Source organism: Scardinius erythrophthalmus (genome assembly GCF_964197995.2).
Source record: "Scardinius erythrophthalmus genome assembly, chromosome: 12".
NCBI lineage: Eukaryota > Metazoa > Chordata > Actinopteri > Cypriniformes > Leuciscidae > Scardinius > Scardinius erythrophthalmus.
The window spans coordinates 17,658,288-17,673,149 of NC_138232.1; positions in this window are offsets into that span (position 1 = coordinate 17,658,288).

Consider the following 14,862-nt stretch of genomic DNA (forward strand, 5'->3'; position numbering starts at 1 on the left):
TGCTTTACAAAGTGCTACAATTTAAATAAAAGAACAATAAAACACAGATAAAACTATCAGAGCTAAAAACAAAACATAAAACATAAAAGCCCAATCAACTAAAAGCTTGTCTAAATGAAAGTGTCCTCATCTGCTTTTTAAAAGAATCAACAGATTCGACCACACGCAGCGACAGGGCGTTCCAGAGTTTGGGGCCTACTGCCTGAAAGGACAGGTCCCCCCGAGTTTTAAAGCGGGTTTTGGGGACCATCAGGAGGTTTTGGCCTGAGGACCGGAGAGTGCAGGAGGAGGAGTAGGGGGTCAACAGGTCTGTGATGTACTGGGGGGGCCTGTCCATCTAGTGCTCTAAAAGTCAAAACTCGAATTTTATAATCCTATATTTGACAGGAAGCAAATGGAGTGTGGATAAAACCGGTGTAATGTGTGTCCTTCTGTTGGTTCCTGCAATTTCTTTCAAACATGACTGGCCCCAAATATAAAAGTCAAAAAAAAAAAAATCAGAGATAACAAAATATGAAACACCTTGGCATGTGTAGATTTAAAAGTATGCCTATTTTCCTTCCTTATTTGTAGATAAAAGTCAATCTCTGTTCCATCTTCGTAATGTTTATGCAATGTTAATTGCTCACCCAAGCGGCAAAAACTATGTACCGTTGCCAGATATCAATTACACTGGTCTACAGCCAAAATGCTTCTGAAGCAAATGTAGTCAAACTTGACTAATTCTGGGTCACTGAGCATGAAAATTATGCTTAAAATTGTTGATTGGCTCTAGTTTTTTTTTTTTAAAGATATGCTATTGGGACAGTACATGACCTTTGACTTGGGAATGGCGGAGGATAAGTGAATAATGAAGGGAAGGGATCTCAGTTTCAACCAGAAATGACTAAAATGCATCTTTGACTGGATCTATGAAAACATCTATGACTGGGTTTGGACAGTACTTGCTTTTAGGAATGATGCAATCTGAAGCTGGTATTGCTTCATACATGAAATGAATTGCATCATGTTATTTCTAGAAGTCATGGATGATACAATCACAGTGAAGCTTACATCACTCTGCTGAAGAAATTGCCCTATATCAGCTTTAGAAATCATACAGCAGGGGTGCAAAACTCAATTCCTAGAGGGCCACAGCCCTGCAGAGTTTAGTTCCAACCCTCCAACACACATACCTGTAGTTTTCAAATACGCCCAAATGACTTGATGAGCTTGATCAGGTTGAAGCTAAACTCTACAGGGCTGTGTCCCTTTGTCACACAGTGTTTTGCTCTCTTATTATTTGTCTGTGTTTGATTTTGCAAAGGGACACATTTCTGTTTAGCCAAAGTGAGCAGACCTGCCTCGTACTTGTGTGAACAGTGCAGATAACTTCAAATGGAGCAAATAGAGCCCATCAATGCTTGCAGACTATTCCTGGACGAGGACAAGAGATGCTCCATTTAATGAATACAGAGCGCATAGACACTGAATAGGACTAAACTAAATAAATTTAATTTCCTTTTTGCTGATTTTTAAAGTGTTACATAAACAGGACATGTGACAGGTAATATCTACACAATACATAGACATAACAGTAGTTGTATTAAATGTTGCCTATTCTTTGTGTATGTCGAAAATGTGGGAGAATGTTTTCTGTTGTTTTTCACATTGTTTTGTTTGAGGAAAAACTGCAAGATGGTTTCCTGTCATTGATATCTAGTAGCAGTACATAGTTTTTCCACTTTGGTGAATAATTCCTAGTAGATAAACCGCTTCAAAGCTTTATGCTGTATACCTCATGAAAAGGAAATTTATATTAATGTTAATATTAACAATTAAATCTCCACACATTCTTTCGAATGCCATGGGTATTGCATAGTGCAGTTTTTATGAAACATGCCACTGCTGCATGCAGAAGGAGGATAATAACGTCAGAAATTTAGGATCATAGTGGAGCTGCGAAGACCTCTAACTAAATGCTGGGTTGTTTTAACCCAATGTTGGGTCAAATATGGACTAACCCAACGTTGGGTTAAAAATGCAATTTAAAAATAGACAAACCCAGCCGTTGGATTACATTTTTAATGTAACCAATGCAATTTGTCCTTTTTTAAATGGCATTTTTGTCCATTTTTGATTTTGTCCAAAATGCAATTTGTCCATTTTTAAATTGCATTTTTTAACCCAACGTTGGGTTAGTCCATATTTGACCCAACATTGGGTTAAAACAACCCAGCATTTTTTAGAGTGGGGGCCGTTTACACAACACCGTTTTGAACTAAAACGGAAAACTTTTTATGTGTTTTGGCCGTTCATTTACACGACAACACCGTTTTGGGGGCCTGAAAACGCAAACTTTTGAAAACAGGTTTCAAAGCGCACGTATCTCGTCTCCATATATCTACAAAAACGTGAATTTGTGACTTCATGTGCATACATTTTACATGTTCAGTCTATAGGTGCATAGTGTTTCTCTACAAAGTGACATCGGAAACGAATGGCCTGGCATGCATAGTTTTTAGTCGTTTTTGACAACGTTTGTCAATTATTTTGACAGCGTTGTCATCTGTACACAAAAAATGTACAGTTCCGTTTTTAGTACATTGTTGTCGTGTAAACGTACCCTCAGACATTTTTGGGATATTTCCCCTGAAAATGACAATTCTGTCATTACTGTTTTTTTTAAACTTGCGTGCATTCGAAACAGTTCTTTTAAATTGTAGTAACATTTCACAACATTACAGATTACAATTTATTCAGTATTTTTGATTTAATAAATGCAGTCATGGTAAGCACAACAGACTTGCAGACCCTAGATGTTCGAACAGTGTACATGTATGGAAAGTATTCAATATTTTTTCTTTATTGTTTCTCTTTTTGTGCTCCATAAACGTCATATGGGTTTGGAACAGCATGAGGCTGAGTAAATAATGAAATTGTCCCTTGTCTCGAATTGGAAATGGGCCATGGATAATTGACGGAGGTTTCAAAAGACGAACATTCAGACAAAGATCTCAAAAGAGCATGCACATATTGGTAAATACAAGAGCGTTGTTAACCAGATCATTCACAGTAAAATCCCCAGACGTACATGCATACATTTACACTGTTTAAAATGTAGTTCTGGAGAAGTACATTTAATTCAAAAGAGTTTGCTTTACCATAATTGATTTAACTTTGTATTGAAAAAACAAAATGATGCCTTGCCAGCGGATCATTAATTGATTCTGAATTTTAAGCCGTGGCTCTTTATTTGCTCTGCTCTGGGAAGGATAGGTTTGAAGATCCCAGGGGCATATTTGTTTTCCTGCACGTCTTCTGCCTCTGATTATTGGAGAAAGCTGCAGTGTCTGCCAAATAGCCGTGCCTCATGCTGAGGCAGCAGTGAGGCTGTTCTGAGCAGTCATGGTCATTGAGAAGGAGAAATGGGGCAGAGCCAAATGGAGGGAAAGCAGGTTGCCTGGTCATCACAGCAGTTATGTCTAAACCGTTGACTTCTTTTTTGGAGAGGTGTAACAATTGTTCAGTGAACCTAACAGAATGTCTCTGAGGGGTTATAAGTATTTGTGGCATCCGCTTGCTTGACTAACAGACAGAAGATCCGTGTCTCATCAACCGTTTCACGCATGAATGTTTGTGACAGATGTCTCTACAGCAGTGGTTCTCAACTGGTTTTGCCATGGGACCCACATTTTCCCATGGTCATTAAGCCATGACCCAATTTTTTTAGGAATTTGAACCAGGCACATTTAGGCTATGTCTCAAAAATGGTTGACACATTACAAGTACCATTCCACTACAAGGGGTATTTTGGGTTATGATTACAGAAACTACAACTACCATGGTAAATACACAATACTAACATGAACTGTTAATAACTTAAGGACACTGATCCTGACTTTTGGGTCGCAACCCACCAGTTGAGAGACACTGCACTACGGGATACGGTTTTCAATATCAAGCCGGTTTTCATGACTATATTTTTTGTACTTTGTTGCAGCCTCTGATTGACCTTCAGCTTTTCAAAAACAACAATGCCAAGACTCACAGTGCTTTCCCAGCAAGTCTGTATATGACGAATATGCTTTTAGAAAATTCTGTAAATCTGTTTCTGTTACCTGCTGTTCCAATACAAATTGACCCTTTATCATCATTTTAGTGCATGTCATGAAGCGAAGGATACTTTGTGTACTGGCAAATTACGCTGCCAATGGTAACATCCTGTGCCCTCTAAAATTACACGGAGCCCACATGTGCTGATCTACCCGCTGCCATTTTGCCTTCGTTTTCATCTTGTTTCACTAGTTCACACTTACAAATAAGTTAGATAGAATAAATGCGTATTTGGCGTGCTGTCCGAGGAGAGGGCTCCGGGCTCGGTATTCGGCCCGAACCCAGAGTACTCCCCCCGTATTCCTGGCTGTAAAGATTAAGCCAAGAGTGAGGAGTCGGGGTGGTGGAGGGATGCTGAAAAACTGTCAAGGAATATTTGGTGAGTTGACAGTGTGGATATATATATACTTCTTGTCATGCTGATTAGGGTAGACGTAATTGTTTGATGACGAGTAGATTGGATTGCTTATTTGAACGTGCTCCTCCCGAACTTTGTTTATAAAACATCATATAATGAATTAAAATACACGGTGGACCTACATAATTTTTTCAGAACCTTTTAGTCATAGCTGACATGTGTTTTCGGATTGCTTTATTGTAATTCAGTTGGAATGCATTAAAGAAATGCTCAACATTTTATTGCATTGACCTTTTTCACATTTCCAGGTTTCTCAGAAGCGGAAGTTGTCATAGTTGGGTAAACTTCTATCGTGGTGACGAGAGATGACACCAAATATAATTTTTGTTTTACAATTTGCTCCAAAAGAAAAATAAATAATTTTTTTTTTTTTTTTTACAAATACTGTACATGTTAATTCCTTGTTTGACTGCCAAGGTCATAACACAAAGTATAGTGTTATAAATGTGTATTATGTAAAAAAAAATATATATATATAATTTATATAAAAAATATATATATAATTATATATTGAATTTATATTTTCAATTTAAATATGAAAAACTTTACTAGATTTACGATGTCGATAACTGTAAAAACTCATCATCACAGTCTGTAAAAAGGGTCCATTAACATTAAAATATGAATCTGATTTTTTAAAACATGAAAGTCTTAGTCTTGACAAATATTTAAGATTTGAAAACACTTATTTAAGTACTTATTCTGTCCTTCATAATGTAAATTAAAAAAAAAACCTTGACTATGAGTTGTATTGCTCTGTAATTTAATCACATACTGTCAAGTAAAGTTGTCACCTTTATTTTTATAGCGCTTTATACAATACAGATTGTTTTAAAGCAACTTTACAGTGATCAACAGCAAAATAATGAGCTCTATCATTATACACCTGGCGCAATGCGAGTGTTTTTTGCTAGTTTCAGCCTGACGCAGTTATAATTTTCACGTCCTGCGCCACGTTGTTTAAATAGCAAAGACATTTGCACCCATTTGTGCGCCCATGGGCGTGCTGGTCTGAAAACAAGGTGTGTTCAGGCGCATTGTTAGCGCGTCGCTATTTTGAAGCAACGGAAATACACTGCGCCATTGACCAACTGAAACCTGGTCTCAAGTCAATGGCACAATATTTTTTTTTGTTATTTAAAGAATGCGTTAGTAATGTGCAGTCGCACATTAGTGGCCTATAGTCATAGGCGGGTCCAACACGCACTTTCACTTTGCTTATTACACACACAGGTACACGCATCAGCACACAACCTAGCCAAATATTAAAAAAATAGGATTACAATGTAAAATATTATTATTGTGTACATAAAGATATGGTTGAATCCGGTTTGTCCTGTAGATGGTCTTGCTTGCGCGCTTTAACCTAAACTAAACTAAACTAAAGTTACAAAAGTGACATCATAATCAACCACCCCTTTAAACTAATAAACGTGGATTCGGACACGTCCTAAGTGAACTTGCGCTGTGCGCTTTAGACCATGCTCTTAGATCGTTAAAATAGTGCCCAATGATTCATTGATGCAAACATATTTCAATTCGGCTGTAAAGCAGCTCTAAAAAGAAAAGAAGCATATTTTTTCAGCTAAAGTCAGTTCAGTGTTGATTCAGTTCCGTTTTAAAGAACATCAATTCTGAAATAAGTTCAATTCGGTTATAAACCAGACAAGTCCTTGACCTTTTCACTGACGCCGATGGCCAGTTTTGTCTGATGAATGATACCAGCGTGATGAATCCGATCTTCAAGCAGAAGGAGCTGGATTAATATTTGGAATGATACCATTCCACAATCTGAATTCTGACTGATGAACCACAATATGTTGCTTCGTTTGGCCAGAGGAGAACAAGTCCCCCGACTGAGCCTGGTTTCTCCCAAGATTTTTTGTTAAAAGCTAAATCATTTGTTACAGTTGGTTTTTGCAATTGGCAAAATAATTTTGAAATTAGTTTCTTAATTTTGAATTAGTTTTAATATTTAAAACAATACTAATTAATTATTATTCATTTTGGTTTTAGTGATGTGATATTGTAGTAGATGGTTGCTTGGTTATAATTTTCTCTCTTATAGTATCAATCTTGCAATTAAAGAATGAATTTAAAGACATTCATAAAGTTATTGCTGCCGTGCTGTTTAGAAACCTCCAAACTTGTTGAAGCTTTATTTCTTGTTAATTTAGCCACTGTATCAAATAAATACCTAGGGTTGTGTTTGTTTTCTTTTAAGAGCAACACCTCCCCCTTTGCCCTTCAGACGAGGCTCATGTTTATAACAGTAATATTGGTAGGTAGACTCATTTAAAGTAATGTAATTGTCTGGTTTTAGCCAGGTTTCTGTCATACACAGCAAATCTAGTTAGAGCAGTATTCTGTTTCCGTATCTAGAGCCCTTGCATTCTTACTATCCTCGATTAAAGTTTGGATGCGTGTCTCTAATTCTGAAATCTTCTATGTGGCAGGCAGTGCATGTGACAATAACAGGAGAAGATGGCATGATTCACCATGACAGCATAAACGATCAGTGAAAATACAAATGTACTGATATATCTGCAGATGAAATTGTAGGAAAGAAATGGGCTTTGGAACATAACATTCTTGCCATGTTTTATTTTTATTTATTTTTTTACAATAAAACCTAATAGAAAATCGTATAAATAACCTGGCATTTTGAATATCTACAATAGTGCGACCATCTTGGGGAATATTTTTCTGTACTAATTTTCAGATGTGTTCATATAATCCTCTGTTTCCCCCTTGAGCTTAACTGTGCTGAGGAAGGACTCCCAGGAGATCAATGTCAGACTCACCCACAATAACAAAACCCACAGACTCACACATGCAGCACTGGAAGAGATCAGAAGCTCTATATTAATTAGAAATAATGGTAACGTTAGTTAACATGACATTAGTTAACATGAACTAACATAAAATACTTCTAAAGTGCCAGCGTGAGTTGCATCAGGGATGAAATAAAGAGTTGGATTTAGTTGCAGCTATAAGCTGGTATACTGTATATTAAAGGTGCCGTAGTAGGTAATTCTATGCAGAAACATTTTTTGTTATGCTGGTTGAAAGTCTCCTCATCCTGATAGCAATGACTGTGTTTAGCGGTCTAAATGTATTTTTATAAATATATGTCGTCTGTGGAAGGCGTAGGACCATAAAATGTCCGTTCCACTGCGCAGGCTGTTCACGCAAACATAATAAGTCATCAGCCCGTTCAGAATGGCAAGCTAGCAGCAACAACCTAACTTTCCTTCTAAACCGACAACAAGTGGCACTGGCAAAGGATCTACGATCTTATCTTCATCGGAGCCAAGCAGACTCTCATCGTGGAAATGCAAGAAATATTATTACACACTGACAAGTTTTGCTAGCTAAACAAACCAAAAACGTGCTGCATCTAATTCTGTTTTTAAGAATATGTTTATGTTTGGTATTGTAGTGTTACTAACTGTACTATAATGTTTTCTCACTCGTGAATGACACATGAATTGGTATTGCAGTAATGTCGTCTCCGGTCTTCTGGGCTGTGCGCGTTCGTGCTTTCAGGAGGCATGTTTAGACGGCGATTTGCAGGGAGGGTGGGACGTACGCTTTTAGTGCTATCAGGCTAAAGTTAGCATTTTCACCGATGTCCTACAGCACCTTTAACAACTCTAAAAACCCCAAAATACTCAGGAATACATCGCATAGAACACGGGACAATGAACTGAAAAAACATAGGGTATAAATACATAGGTAAATTAATCAATGAAATGAACATCAGGTGCAAAACATAATCAAATCAATGAAAAACCACAGAAATGAACTCAGACACAGAAAACAGAACTTAAACAAACACAAGACCAGATCACCCGTGATATAAAGCAGTTATTAATCTTAATGTTAATTTTAACATTTAGTAATATATTATTAGAATCAAAAGTTGTATCTGGTTATATTTTTTAATGGACCTGAGCTAATAATGAACAATTGTGTTCGTATTAACTAACGTTACAAATACGTTACTGTAACAAATATAGTGCTCATTGTTAGTTTACTAATGGGACCTTATTGTAAAGCGATACTGAAATAATGATTGTTTTAAGTACACAAAAAATTGCAGGATTTTACTATTTATTTAATGGTTACTTCTTACAATACAATAGTTTTTACACAGAATTTATTTAGAATTTACTGTGAAATCAATGCATTAAACAATTAGAGCTGTCACCTTCTATTGATGTTTAAACAAACTGCTGTAAAAACATATCATTGGACAATAGTGTAAATAGTGTTTTGTTTGAATTGTCAATGTGATGTGTTATTTAGTTTTTTAAAGGGTTAGTTCACACCAGCAAGTTCTGTCATCAATTTCTCACCTTCATGTTGTTCCAAACCCATAAACGCATTTTGTTAATCTTTAAAACACAACTGAAGATATGTTTATAAAACCTATGAGAGTTAATTTCACTAAAACTTTGCTACAAAAAGTGTAGTTTTTGTGTCAAGAGATCAAAACAAGGGTTTTAATCCAAGAGACACAATCACTTTTATTCATACATTAACATTGATCCACACACATAAAGCAGCACAAAATATAAATACACACACACACACACACACACACACACACACACACACACACACACACACACACACACACACACACACACACACACACACACACGTATGTACTGTATTTACAAGTATCCAAGTCCAAAGTACATAGTCATCTCAATGGCAAAAAGTGTCCCAATATAGATATATATACGTATATAGGCCTATATATTAATTTAATTTAGAAGTTCAAACTTTTATAAAAGTGATAACTTTGACCTTTATGTGGATCATATTACTGACTGTGAGAAGAATGTGTGAAATAATTGTAAGAAAATACATTTCAGCTTCTAGAGGTCGTTTCCTAGGAAACAGTTTTCAGCTATTACGAACAATATGTGTCAGGCTGGCTGCATGTGGCTCTGAGAATGCAGTTGTTAGATTTACATGCATTTTTAATGGCCATATGCAATGCTCTGCGTTTATTCCTTTTAAGAGTGCATTTACCCCTTGCTTCAGCCAAATAAATAACCTTTATAAAACAGAAGAGATGCTAAAGTCTGTTTGGCAGGATAAATGTAACCTCATTCACCGGCTGAGGAGCGACACTATTAGCATTTCATCTTGTGGCACCTCCGCTCTCTGTAGATCTCACATAATGTGGCCTGGCTTCACCAAAGTCATTACAGAGATATCCTCTACGGGAATGGTAGTGAATTAATCGGAGATGTCTTTATGTGAGGCGACTGCAAGACAGAAATTAAGCCATTTTGCTAGAGCGGAGCTGGGAAACTTGTGAATGTGTCCTCTCGCCTTTGCAGAAGCAGCTCTTGCGTCATGCAGTTTCCATAGCACCCTGGGCAGATCTGGCTACTCTGTGAAATCACTCAAGGCTTTGCTTGTGTATGTACTCGGCTGCTGGCTTTCCTATTGGATACAAATGTTGTTGCTCTGTGTTGGATTTAAAGTAATTAAGGATAGTTCTGGTTCTGAACGTGATTGGTCAGTACATCGATCCAGCCGTGTTATATTCCACGATTTAACAGCTTTGACCTGCTTACCAAATCACTGCACATCTCCCAAGGTGGATTGTTATTTTATGTTGCATAGCATTGTGCTGTCATGTCAGTGTAATCACTGTTTCTAGTGTAATAATAGCAGTTAATAAAAAAATATTTTAATGAAAATGTGTGTCCTTAATATTTTATGATGTTGTAACTGTTTTATAAAAGCAAGAAGGCCCTATAGATACCGTGCTGTATTGTGAATATAATCACACTATCTGCCATTTAAAACCTATTGCTTTAATATACTTATGTTATGTGAACATTTAGTCATTTGATTATATAGAGGTTTGGGGATCTTATTTTATTTATTCCATGTGTCTTTTGTCTTTTGAAAAGAAACAGTGCTGCATTGTTGGAAGCGTTGAATCATCCAGAGCTAAGGTCGTTGAGCTAATAGATAGCTCACATGGAATTATTTTAGAAAGTTGGCATACAAGCTATACTCCATTTAAAATGATTTTTTTTATTATTAGGAAGCTTTTATGATCTTTAATGGTGTGTTCACACTTGTCAGGTTTGGTTCGATTAAAACTAACTCCGGTGCGATTGTTCTATTAGTGCAGATTATTTGAATAAGTGTGAACGCTGCCATCCGAATCCTGGCGCGCACCAAACAAGCGGGCCGAGACCCCTGAAAAGGTGGGTCTCAGTCCGTTTCCAAACAAACTCTGGTGCAGTTCGACTGAAATATGAATGCAACACAGACCAAAGACATGTAAAGGAAGCACAAACAGGACATGTCCCAAGATGCGACCCTAAAATTACAGAATACTCAAGCATACCAGTTTTTTTCTTGTCATAGTCGTTGCCCATCACAGTTCGGTACAGGCATCAAAACCTTGCAGCAGATTTTCGTTTGTGTGTGACTGAGGAATACCTGCGGCTGTTTTGACTCCATTTTATGAGCTCTGCATGAGTTCTCAGCTTCATCATATATTATCATATGTATGCACAACGCTATCTCAAGACCAATTCGTACAAATTCGTACAAGTGAGTAAAATGTGACTGATTCATATGAATATGCGACCTCACTCGTACGGATTCGTATGATTTGTCTAAACCCCAGTGGCGGTTAGGTTTAGGGTTTAGGGGTGGGGTCAGGGGTGGGTCATTCGTACGAATTCATACGAATTGGTCAACTCGTAACATATGTACAATTTAGCAAAAAATTTACAAATGCGTACGAGTGAAGTCGTATGAGTTCGTACGAATTAGCCACCTCATAAAAATCGTACGAATTTCCGTGAGATCGGGTTGGTATGCACATACAGCGAGCACACAGCATTGTTTTGGATGTTCGACCAGTTCCAGCATAAAATGTGTCATAAAAGCCGTTTATTTTATTTTTATTTAGGTGTTAAAAATGACAGTGTGAGTGCTAAGCGAACTGAATTATTTTAAATGTATAATTTATACATCTGTATACATTTATACAAATGTATACAGATGTATACATTTCTACATATAATTTGTACATTTATACATATAAAATGTATAATTTATTTTGGTTCGGACCATAAGAATCAAGAGAACTTGAACTACAAGTGTGAACACACCCTAAAAATACAAATATTGTACAGAATTAAGAAACTGATACTACACAGAATATTTGTACATGAAATAGAAAAATGGTTTCAGGATAAATAACCAGCGGGACAATATCGCAGACAATTATGCTTATCGAGAATGAAATGATCATGATTGAATTACAATTAATTGTACAGCACAACTGTCCTTTATTCATAACCTAAAATGTTGTTGTTGATTGTTTTTTAAAGTCATTGGATTGCATGCTTCTCTTCATTCCTTTAGAGTTTAACATAGGCCTAATTTAGTTTTAATTTTAGAAAATGAAAGACAACAATGATAGTCAGAACAAATTTGCTCTCCATTTCTCCCCTGAACCAAAGTTGAGGGTGCTCTCATTACCCGACTTGTGGCATGTGTGTACCCACAGAAAACTGGCAAATGAAACAGTGGATGATTACAGTAATTAATTTGTCTAATGTAGCAATCAACCAAACATTTCCTCCTGAGGGATAATAATCCCAATAACAAGAGGAAGGTGCTTCAGATGTTCTTAATGAAAAAATCTAAACTAACTGTAGACAGAAGAACGTTCAAATAAACAGATGATATAAAAAGTATCAGGGTTTCACATACATCTTTACAAGACATTAAACAACTTTAATTTTTTTTTCATTTTTTTAATCTTAAAATATTCAGAAAAAGTATTCCGAAATTGTAATCAGTACACTAACATTTGAATCTAAACATCACAAAGTGCATATTGGTCTGACTGACCAGTGAGTATTTGTGTATTCTTTGCATACTTGAATAATGAATATAAATGAAATGAATTGAATAGTTTATCATGATGCTAAAAACATATACTTTTGTATTACGGCACTATTTTACATTCTGAAAGTCCATGCATAATGAAAGGGTATGCTTGGACCAGCCAATTATTAAAATTAGCAAATTATATTTTATATCTTGGTGGTAAAACATTTTTGCTCAGGCAGGAAGAACAAATATATTCACTTTGAATTCAGGAATATACTAAATTGTACTTCATACCCTTCAAAAGTCTGAGGTTGTTTTTGAAAGAAGTCTCTTCTGCTTACTACGGCTGCATTTATTTGATCAAAAATACTGTGAAAAATTATAATATTGTGAAATATTATTACGATTTAAAGTAACTCCATTACGTTTAGTATCATGTGACACTAAACGTAATGGAGTTACTTTAAATCGTAATAATATTGTGAAATATTATTACGATTTAAAGTAACTCCATTACGTTTAGTGTCACATGATCCTTCAGAAATCATTCTGATATGCTGATTTGATGCACTAGAATTGTTTTTTGTTTTTTTTTCAATGTTGAAACCAGTTGCACTGCTTAATATTTTTGTGGGAACTAATTGATTTTTTTCTAGGATTCTTTTATGAATAGAAAGTTCGGAAGAACTGCATTTTTGGAAGAGAAATCTTTTGCAACATTATAAATCTCTACTGTCACTTTTGATCAATTTAATGCATCCTTGCTAAATAAAAGTATTGATTTCTTTCAAAATATCTTAGTGACCCCAAACAAAACCTTATGAACATTAGTGCATTTTTTTTCTTTTTAAATTCATTAGTTCTTTGTAGCATGTCAAATGTATGCTGTCCCCTTCACAATGTCTCATGCATAGAAATTGAACATTAATATGCATGTTTTGAGTGTATTATATAATGAGAAATTTTGTTTCCAGTTAAATTCAGGCTTTTGTTATGTAAACTCATTTTCATTCAGCTGCAGTGATGACTATAGTGGCACCTTGGCATTATCTTTTCTCAGGATCAAAAAAGAGGACACTGAAGGACCCATAAGAGCTGTACAAATGGTTAGGGTTCACATACAAGTGAATCAGATGAGGAAAAACCTGCTATCTTATCTGAGACGTTTATATTTTCTTGTGGGTGAACATGACTTTATCTTATCAGAACCGATCATCTCTCTCTCCAAGCACATCTCCTAAAAGAAAACCAGTTATCTCTGGTCATTGTTTTGTTATCACACAATCCCCACGGAAACGCTGTTTCCCTTTCACATGGTGGCTGACAGTTCTCTGCATGTGCCAGTCATTCAGATGGAAGGATGTTACATCTCAAGTCTGTAAGGAGACATGATAAAGCAGATACAGCTGTCTGAAGCGATATTGCATGTTTTTTGGAGTGGTCTTGTGAAATAATTATGCCCCCTCCAGACACTCAGTCTGTTTTCATCCGATTCATTCACTTAAAGTATCACCTGTCCTGTAACTCTTCCTTCTTCTTGCATCATTCTTGCCTATTGGTTATGCAACACCTCTCAAGATGACTTCATCAGTGAGAGGAAGTGATATGGTCACACAATAATATAGAAGAAACTTTGTATTTCCCATATGAGGAACTTCATAGACTAAACAAATATTTAGGGCTGAATGTAAGATGTACATGAAAATGCATATAAAATTCTCATCATTTAGCTTACTATATTACATTTTGCTAGTCCATGCATAATGAAAGGGTATGCCAACTATTCAAATGAGCAAATTATACATCTTCATGGTAAAACATTTTTGCTCAGGCTGGAAGAACAAATATCTTTGCTTTGAATTCAAGTTTATACTGCATAAATATTGTACTCTACTCTTCAAAATTCGGAGGTTTGAGTTTTAACATAAACTAATAAACATAATGTGATGCATATTTGTCCGTCAATGATAAATGAAACCGGTAAGATTTCTGTGCTCACAAAAAATCATGGCATAGTTTATTATTATGCCATAGTTTATACATTTGCTTCTTAATTGATTTGATTGAAATCATGTTCAAATATTAATTTGTTCAAATTGTTTAGAATCAGCATATTAATTGTAAAAACAATAACAGTTATTCTGTTAAAAAGTACTGTATAAAAAAAAATTGTTAGCTGTGGAACAAGCAATATTCAAAAAAGTTATATAAGATTAAAACACATTTGATTTATTGATGATACATATTGTCTATTTAAAATACGTAGAGTTTATTAGTACTATTGCAGATATCTTTTTTATGTATGAGAATCATCTATGTACAAATACATGCATAACAAGTTTAAGTTTATTTGTTTTTTACGTGAAAACCGTGTAAATCCAAATAGATGGGAATTATATATGCAATTCAAATACATGAACGTTAAATTTAGATCTACATATTTTTTTGAGCAGCAG